The 9,429-nt window shown below is 44.0% G+C and overlaps 1 long non-coding RNA gene across 2 annotated transcripts; it reads left to right on the top strand.

Annotated features, from left to right (window-relative positions):
* Nucleotides 1–1,288: 1,288 nt before the first annotated feature.
* Nucleotides 1,289–5,524, top strand: LOC108299524. Of its 2 annotated transcripts, XR_001823004.2 has the most exons (3): nt 1,289–1,509; nt 1,840–2,055; nt 5,489–5,524. It is a non-coding gene; the product is annotated as an uncharacterized LOC108299524 (long non-coding RNA). The 2 variants fall into 2 exon arrangements; XR_001823003.2 differs by lacking the exon at nt 5,489–5,524 and having other exon boundaries at nt 1,840–3,452.
* The last annotated feature ends 3,905 nt before the right edge of the window (nt 5,525–9,429 follow it).

The raw sequence follows: 9,429 nt of genomic DNA, 5'->3' as shown, positions 1-9,429 counted from the left end.
AAAAAATTCTTGAATTTTGTTTTGCTTCTCTTGATCATTCAGTGAAAACTTCTGCAAGTTAAGGTAGCACAGATAGAAAAATGTGAAATACAGAGTTGAAAGGAAGACAGTGCTTTCATCTGTCAAGCTTTAGGGGTTTCCCAGCCTGGAATGTACCTGTTCCTGGCTTTCATAGTTTTTAAGGAATTGAGTTTTATTCTGAACCCAAATTCCACCCCAGCTCCCCAAACACTCTCGCATACACGCTGGCACACGCATATACATATCGGGTTATACAATGATGCCAAAACAGACAAGGAAGGGAAGTCGAGATTAATAGCGGTGAGCAGGGCGCTGATTTCAGCCAGTTCTGTTTACACAGCATTTTCCTCCCAGAACCGCAGATACTATCTCACTAATCCTCAATGGAGCTTTCTCAAAGCGCCTTTATCCAGCCTCTCTGCACGGAGAAAGTGAGGCACGGCGGGCAGAGGTGGTGAAGTCCTCGCAAAAGCTGGAAACACAACCCCGGGCTCCTGACGCACGGGCCATTGTCCTTTGCACTGCACCGCGCCACCTTCCTGTCAGGTGTCTGGTAAACAGGTTGACTGATCGCTGATTAGGGGCCTCCCGCCTACGTGCCCTGAGTGGCGGAAAGGAGCTTTTCCTTGTCAATATGAAAATCTCTGAGTACAAATCGATGAAGCTAGAGATTCAAAGACTGCCTTTACAAAGCTGGAGAAGGTGCACTCTGGCCACAGGCGGAGGGGGCGGCCCGGGGCCCCCCTGGGAGGCTGCCAACGGGGCGGCGCCGCCGCTGGGGACCGCTTGGTGGAGAGTCCCGGACCGGCGAGAGAGAAAACCAAGCCTCATTTGTTAATTTTTTTTTTTTTTTTAACTCTCAAATACCACCAGCACATTCCTTGAAAAAAAAAATTGAAAGGAAAGAAACAAAGAAAAAGAAAATAAGACAGGAAAAGGTCCTGAGAAATGACGGACGCTTGAACCTCTGGCCCGGGAAGACCAGCGCCCTTTGGCTGCTCGGCCTCGGGGGCGTGCGGAGGGCGGGCCCCGCGCGGCCGCCGCTTTCCCAGGCCGCCCGGGGTGAGGAGGTGACGCCGCGGGCTTGGTGGCGGCTGGTTTTTCACACAGGAATCCCGCTCGCCGCAGCTCCCTCGAAGGCCACCCCCTCGCTCCACCCCGGCGCTGGGCGCCCGCGCCTCCCGGCTCAGCCCGCCCCGAGCAGACGGCGCGCCGCGGTAATTGGGCACAGGGGCCTTTTTCAGAGTCGCTCAGTCGGTAAATGAAACGTCAGCTCCCCTGTGATCCCGCGTGTGTGGGGCGGCGGCGGCCGCAAGCCGGGGCGCGGGGCCGGCCGGCAGCCGCTGCTCTTTCACAGCCCCAGGCCCTTCGCGGCCTGCCTGCGGCTGGCGACCTCCCGTCCCCTCCCGGGGCGCCCCGAGGACCCCTGCCCCACACCAGAGGCTCCTGCGGTCTCCTGATTCGGTTCAATGTCCCTGAAACCCAGAGGTGAAGCTGAAACCGTGGAGCAGAACCCAAAACAGTCGTCCAGATCAGACCTCCAAAACAACTTAAAAATTTCTCTTGTTAATCATTAGATTCTCCCTTTTATTTAATGTGCAGATCCAAGGGGAGTCCCTCTGCTTCCCCATTCAATCAGCTAGCAACCCCTTCCTCTAAAGTTCTCTCATCTGAAGCCATCTGAGCAGGAGCATTAGGATCAACCCAATTCTGCTCTGGTCTGGACTATTCCCAGCTTACGGATGAGTAAATTGCCAAACACTTCCCAGTTTATCTCTGAAGAATCCCTGAAAACTGATGGCCTTTATTCTCCTTCAGAGAGGGAGCCTGAGCTCTTGAGAAAGACCTGAAGGCCCTTGCCGCTCTCGGCATCATTCACTCCTCCCTAATCGGGTCAGTTAATTGCTGAGTGCTCGCTTCCTGACCTGCGTGATGGCCTAGGAGCCCGCAGCGTGTAGACGTGGGTGACTCTCAGCTCAGCTCCCAAGTGTGGGCCTCGGAAGACCGTCTGTGCTACCTGATAACAAGCACCAGGTAACAGCACTTGGCACTTTCCATGGGATTTTATTATTATCTTGTTTACTTTTCACAACGGTGTCTTTTAAGGGTGATTAAACAAGCTTAGGGAGATTCAGAAATCTGCCCAAACCTCACAGTTCATACGTGGCAGATGTGTCTGACTCCATGCTTGAAAGAGCTCCTCAGTTTCGGGCTAGGCAGAGTTGGATCAATATGGTGTGGTAAGAAGTAGCAGAAAGGCAGAAGGGCAAAGGGGCCTGAGAAGGCATTCTACCTTTTGTTAGATACTAGTTTAGAAACAGTTTGCAGAAGCGACATTCTCATTCTCACTGGAGGGACCCAGTATTAGCTTTTGCCTTTGAGGGATTTCCGCACAGGCTTGATATTTTAACCAGCGTCAGAAAAAGTCAAATGCTCACAATGGCGATACCCCCACTGTCATTCTTCACTCCTTGTACTTAATGTGAAACTCCTGATAGGTGAAATGCTAAAAATTCAACATGGCTCCAGAATTCAAAGATGTGATAGCTTCAACAGCAACAATCAGATATTGGTTAATGCATTGATATGAATGGAAATGGACTATGGGAGAACCAAAGTGATGCCCTCCTTGCTGCCCTAAGAATAATTTTACAATTTAGAATGCTTGGCTTGATATTTGTTCTTTTGCATATACTATAAAGTGAAACTTGCTGGCATCTTCAGGGTCTAATGCCATGAGACCATCTTCAAGATGGAATTGTATCACAATGCCTTGTGACACTTCAAAAACTAGACTTCTTTCAGGAAAATCAAAGAGAATTTTATAGAGAATTATATTTGAGAAAGATTCCCTTGTAACTGGAAGCAACTTATACATTTTATTTTACAGGGTTAGAATTATTTATTTAATAGAGCAACTTTGGTCCAAGCTAACATCAGTGGAATGCCATTTTGGTATGGTTTTTCATTTATTTCAAAAGCAAGTCCAGGGAAGCCAGATCAATCAGGAACCCGATTATGTTTCTGCATATATGAAAAAGGAATAATCCTATTGAGAAGGCTTATCTTGGCCAAGCATATGGCTAACAGAAGCAATGTAGCTTTCTAGTGACATCTGTGTAGGGTTGGTTGATTGTGGTAAAGAGCTAGGAATGGGGACTGCCAAGTTCTAATAAAATTCCTCTCACACTTCAATCTCGCAAAAGAAAAATGATGCACTTTACTCACAGTGGCCAAGCACAACAAGAATTGACAGCCATAGTACTGGCCTAAAGAATTGCCACCTATCAGGAAATCCTTCAGTCATTTACATCTTAGTATGAATTTGTTTTCCTCTTAAGTGAGAGATGGAATCAATACATTTTTCCACAGTTTATTCTTTTGCAACTCACTAAATGTTTTATAGTAAATATATTTCTTTTCATGATCCACACCCTTTCTGAAAGCCTATTATTAGATCACTGGAACGTTTGATGGGATGGAGCAAGAGGTGAAAGTAGGGATAATTCCAATTGATTGTGCCTGGCCTCCTGGATGATGGGCCTGGGGCTGGGATGGGGAATTGATGGCAAGAGGATTAGAGCTTCAAAACTTCAGTATTGAAGGCACTTGGTGCTCAGTGGGAAGAGGAAATAGGATTTCAGCAGATAGAGAAGCGGCACAGAAAGGAAATCAGGAATCAGACTTAATTTGTTTTATGGTTTAAATAGATTAGGTCCTAGGCATGGGCAGCCACCTCCTACCCTGACCTGCAGACATGGCCCATTCTTGGTAAGAAAGCTCATGTGGACCATCACCACACTATTAAGTCAAAAATTAAGGTGACTAAACTACTGTTATTATATGTGACTGAGACAACTATTGCTCAGGAATAATTAAGACACTGCATCCTAGATTATAACAATTCAACTTTCCTGGGTTACCCATACCCCTGGGTTCCTGGGCTATCTATATACATTTATCTTTTGTTTCAGTAGAAACAGGCCATAGTAATTCAATAGGGCATAGTAACCATATCTGTTGGAAAATTTAGGCTTTATTTATTGACCAAACGCTACCAAGTAATTACTTAATTTTTTTTTTTTTTTTTTTTTTTTTTTTTATATTTTTTTTTTTTTTTTTTTTTTTTTTTTGAGACAGAGTCTTACTCTGTCCCCAGGCTGGAGTGCAGTGGCGTGATCTCGGCTCACTGCAACCTCCGCCTCCCTGGTTCAAGTGATTCTCCTGCCTCAGCCTCCCAAGTAGCTGGGACTACAGGCGCACGCCACCACGCCCAGCTAATTTTTGTATTTTTAGTAGAGAGGGGGTTTCACCATGTTGACTGTGGTGGTCTCAATCTCTTGACCTTGTGATCCGCCTGCCTCAGCCTCCCAGAGTGCTGGGATTACAGGTGTGGGCCACCACACCCAGCCCCTTAATTTTTTTATTTTGGTAAAATAGACATAACATTATAACATTTACGATTTTAATGATTTTAAGTGTACGGTTCAGTGGCATGAAGCATATTACACTGTTGTACAGCCATTACCACCATCTATCACGAGACTGTTTCATCCTACCATACAGAAACTCTACCCATTAAATAGTAACTCCCTATCCCTATCCTTAGCCTTTGGGAATCACTGTTCCACTTTCTTTCTGTATGTGGTTGACTATTCTGTATACCTTATATAAGTGGAATCATACAACAGGTATCCTTCTGTGTCTGGCTTATTTCACTTGACATAATGTTTTCAAGGTTCACCCATGTTATAACATGTCAAAATTTCTTTCCTTTTAAATGTTGCATCATATTCCATTGTATGTATATACACATTTTGTTTATCTATTTATCCATCGATGGAAGTAATTACTCTTTGAAAAGCACACCAGTACTTACACATAAAAATGATACTGTCCTTCAGAATAGAGCACTTCAGAAGTTATACTTACTCAGTGATGATTTGTGTCATGGGCTCTTTAGGGAAATTGTGTTCCCCTAAAATTCATATGTTGAATTCCTAACCCCCAGTAACTTAGAATGTGACTGTATTTGGATATGGTGGCCTTTAAAGAAGTGATTAAATTAAAATGAGGCCTTTAGGTGGGTCATAATACAATGTGACTAGAGTCCTTATAAGAAGAGGAAATTTGGGGGCCGGGCATGGTGGCTCATGCCTGTAATCCTAGCACTTTGGGAGGCCAAGGTGGGCGGACTGCCTGAGCTCAGGAGCTTGAAGCCAACCTGGGCAACACAGTGATATCCTGTCTCTACTAAAAAACAAAAAACAAAAATTAGCCAGGTGTGCCAGCTTGTGCCTGTAATTCCAGCTACTTGGGAAGCTGAGGCAGGAGAATCGCTTGAACCCAGGAGGCAGAGGTTTCAGTGAGTTGAGATGGCGCCACTGTACTATAGCCTGGGCGACAGAGCAAGACTCCATCTCCAAAAAAAAAAATATATATATATATATTTTTTTTTAAAAGGAAGAGGAGGAAATTTGGACACACAGAGAGACACCAGGGGTGCGCACAGAGAAAAAACCATGTGAAGACACAGTGGGAAGGTGGCCATCTGCAAGCCAAGGAGAGAGGCTTCCAGAGACACTAAACTTGCTGATACCTTGATCTTGGACTTTATGCCCCCAATACTGTGAGATAATAAATTTCTGTTGTTTAAGCCAACCAGTTTGCGGCACTTTGTTATGGCAGCCCTAGCAAAGCAATACAACTTAGTACAAAAAGCATTTTGGGTGCATTTGTTGAAATTGCCTCAGAAACAGTATAAGCCCATGCACCAACATCAGCCTCATTACTTTACAGTCACAAACCCCTTTCAGCTTGATCACTAGCTTTTTTCATCATATTGGGCTTTAAATGGCTTTTGACTCTTTAACAAAAAATTAATTCCTCTCTCAAAAGATGAAGTGCCTTCTCCTGAGATATGCAAAAGAATACCGTGCCAACTTTAAAGGCAATTCCAAAAGGAAATTGCTTTGAACAGCAGAGTAGAAAAAAGTGTTTTGTCTACCATGGTGACTTGCGCTGAAGAAGACAACACTCCTTAAGAGAAATATGCCACCTTATATTTGCTAAAGAATCTGTTGCTGTACTTTATATCACTGCTTCCTTTATCAAAATGCAGTGTATGTACATTTTGGAACTTGCTTCACACAATTTTTTTTTCCTCCAAGAGCTCAAGCTCTTCAAAGAGCTCTATGTCCTGACTCTTAAACCAAAGCTGCACAGCCTTCTGTTTCTTAATCCACAGCTGGATTGCTTTGATACTTTGGTCAAAAGGATCAGCTCTCAATGGGGCTCAGTTCACAGGCAAGCTCCAGTACAGCCCTCTCACCCCTACCCTCAGCCCGAACAAGGAAAGGTGGGGGTCGTGAGGAAAGGACTGTGTGATGTGGAAAAGAGAGCAAGTCCCAGGAAAGTAGGCTTCGGTGTCTTGAGGGAAAAGAACTGAGTTGGAATCAGGGACTGTATTCGTCAGTTTTCTGCATTGCTATCAAAGAATACCTAAGGCCAGGTGCGGTGGCTCATACCTGTAATCCCAGCACTTTGGGATGCTGAGGTGGGTGGATCGCGAGGTCAAAAGATTGAGACCACCCTGGCCAACATGGTGAAACCCTCTCTCTCCTAAAAAATACAAAAATTAGCTGGGCACGGCGGCACACACCTGTAGTCCCAGCTACTCAGGAAGCTGAGACTCTGTCTCAAAAAAAAAAAAAAAAAAAAAAAAAAAAAAGAATACCTAAGGCTGGGTAATTGAAAAAGAAAAGAGATTTATTTTCACTCATGATTCTGCAGGCTGTACACGAAGCATGGCATCAGCATCTGCTTCTAGTGAGGCCTCAGGAAGCTTTTACTCATGGCAGAAGGTGAAGGTGGAACAGGTGTGTCATGTGGCGAAGAGAAAGCCAGAGAACTGCCAGGCTCTTCTAAACAACCAGCTCTTGTGTGAACTAATAGAGCAAGAAGTCACTCATTACCATGGGGAAGTCACCAAGCTTCCCCATGAAGCCTGGTGACTTCCCCATGGTAATGTGTGACCCAAACACTTCCTACCAAACCTTACCTCTAACATTGGGGATCACATTTTAAGATGAGTTTTGGAGGGAACAAATATCCAAACTATAACAAGGACCTTGAGTTCTTATTAGATGCACTTAGCTTGCCAGATACTTGGCATTTGACAGGAATTTTCCAAAAAAACTTTCCATTGCATTATCTTGAAAGTTATTTTAGAAGAAAAGAAGAGGTTGGACTAGGGTTCATTATCACAGTCATGATTACATCAATCTCTGACTTTAAGGAGGGTCTTTGCCTGCAAATATCCCACGGCAAAAATGTCAAAAATCACACTGGCTAAAAATCTCATTGAAAAACCAAAGTCACATTTCTCAGTGGGTAGAGCTCCTTAAGGATAGGGTCTGTGCTGTCATCTTCATACATGCAGTGCAGAACAAGGCACAGAGTAGGTATTCAAAATGTTGAATGAACGACCTATAGCCTTTCACTAGGTTTTCAGCTCCTGTGATTCCAATGTCTACTACCCTCTGTTGTGTTTCAGATTTCTGTCCAGTTCCCACTTGATTTTCCCTCATTTATACTTCTCATGTTGAAGCCCAGATTTATTGTAAAATAGTGCCCATGACCAGAATAGATTTTTATTTTCACCACATCTCTGAATTTGAACTTGTCAGGGCGTCTGGAGGCTACAAAAAGTAACTGGATGCTATGTAAGCCTGGGTTTCAGTCTGTGGGAAATGAACTTGAACTTGGACTTGGACTGAATCTTTCCACCTTCCCCTTGTCAACCATCTCAGGCAGGTCAAGAATGGCATCATAGCCAAAGGAAACAGCCATTATACCTCCCTTAATTTTTGATGTCACCTGACTTTAAGGTGGCATCACCTTAAGACTTCAGATTTCAAATGGTTAATATAATTAGGCTAATGCAAGGTAAATATTTGAATTAAGAAAAAGAAAATCTAGTGTATAATGACAATTCCTTTCATCAATAAGAGACCCCCAAAAACCCCAAAATACCTGTTAAAAGAGCTGCCTAGGTCTCTCACTCTCCTGGAGCTCCATGGCTGGTGTGAAATTGAAATGACTCTTTCCACTGTTCCTCCTAAAACATTCCTTATATGAGACTAGTTTTAATTCCTTCTCCTTAAGAAACTGTTCCTCCAGTGAGCCCTCACTATTCTAGCAGACCAGCTGGCAGGCTGGCAGGTAGGGACACTCTATTTGGGGACACCAAAGCCCTCGACAACTTCTCAACTGTGCCTGAACTTGGCAATAATGGAGAATGAGCTTTTTTTTTTTTTTTTTTTTTTTTTTGAGAATGGAGGAGTAGTATATGCACAATTTACCTTTTTTCTCAGAAGCTATTTTATTCCTTATTAATAGCAGGAGAAAGGGTCCTGGCATGTAAACGCCTAATTAGGAAATTTTCAAAGCTGACACCATGTAAAACACTCACATTTTATTTAAAAGAGAAGGAAAAGAAAAAATAATTTATCATCACACTGCTAAAGAAGTCCTCCAATAAAATGATCTTCTTATTTGTATATTTCACTTAAGCTCGGCTCAGCTTGCTGCTTTCATCCATTATGTCCAATATTCAAGTTCTCCTTTCTTCCTTCTTGCAGGCATTTTGTCACATTCTTATTGTCTTAGCTTGGTTTTCTCTGAAGGAAGAGCCTGATGCCAGCACTTGTGTACAGATACATAATTTTGGAGGTGGTCCTAGGACATAGGACAGAGGGAGAGCAGGGAGAGTGAGATGGCAAGGCAGGGAAATGCACTACTGCAGGAAACAAGGGCTTGATTCCACCGGGACCACCTGAGAAGCCCATTTAATGTCTTCCAGAATTGTTCTCTTGAAAGATAGGAAGCAGGTCCATGGAGTCATCAGTTCCCTTCCCGTGGGTCAAAGATTATTCCCAGGAGTATTAATTTTCGGATCTATGCATATGCTTTGGCAAAGCCAAACCCTCCTAGTATCTGTGGTGACCCAGTATAGAAAACAAAAATACATGATGTATTAGTTATCCATTGCTGCAGGAAAAAAAGAAATCACCCCAGAATTTAGTGGCTTAAAATCACAATAATTCCTCCACAATTTCTGTGAGCCTGGATGCCGGAGCAGCTGAGAAACTCTGTATCAGGGTCCCTCGTGATGTTGCAGTCAGGACATCAACCCAAGATTCCATCACCTGAGGGCATGACTGTGGCTGGGGGATCTGCTTCTAAGAGAGCCCACATGTGGCAGCTTCCTCGCTGGCTGTTGGCAATAGGCCTTATTTACTGTCACAAAGGCCTCTCCATAGAGTCGTTTGAGTGTTCTTACTGTGTGGCAGCTAGCTTCTTAAAGAACCAATGATCCAAGAGAGAACACGGCAGAAGCCACATGTC

The sequence above is a fragment of the Cebus imitator genome, unplaced genomic scaffold (assembly GCF_001604975.1).
Source record: "Cebus imitator isolate Cc_AM_T3 unplaced genomic scaffold, Cebus_imitator-1.0 Scaffold22, whole genome shotgun sequence".
Lineage (NCBI taxonomy): Eukaryota > Metazoa > Chordata > Mammalia > Primates > Cebidae > Cebus > Cebus imitator.
The sequence above is the reverse complement of the archived record's forward strand: the minus strand, read 5'-3'. Positions and strand labels throughout refer to the sequence as shown.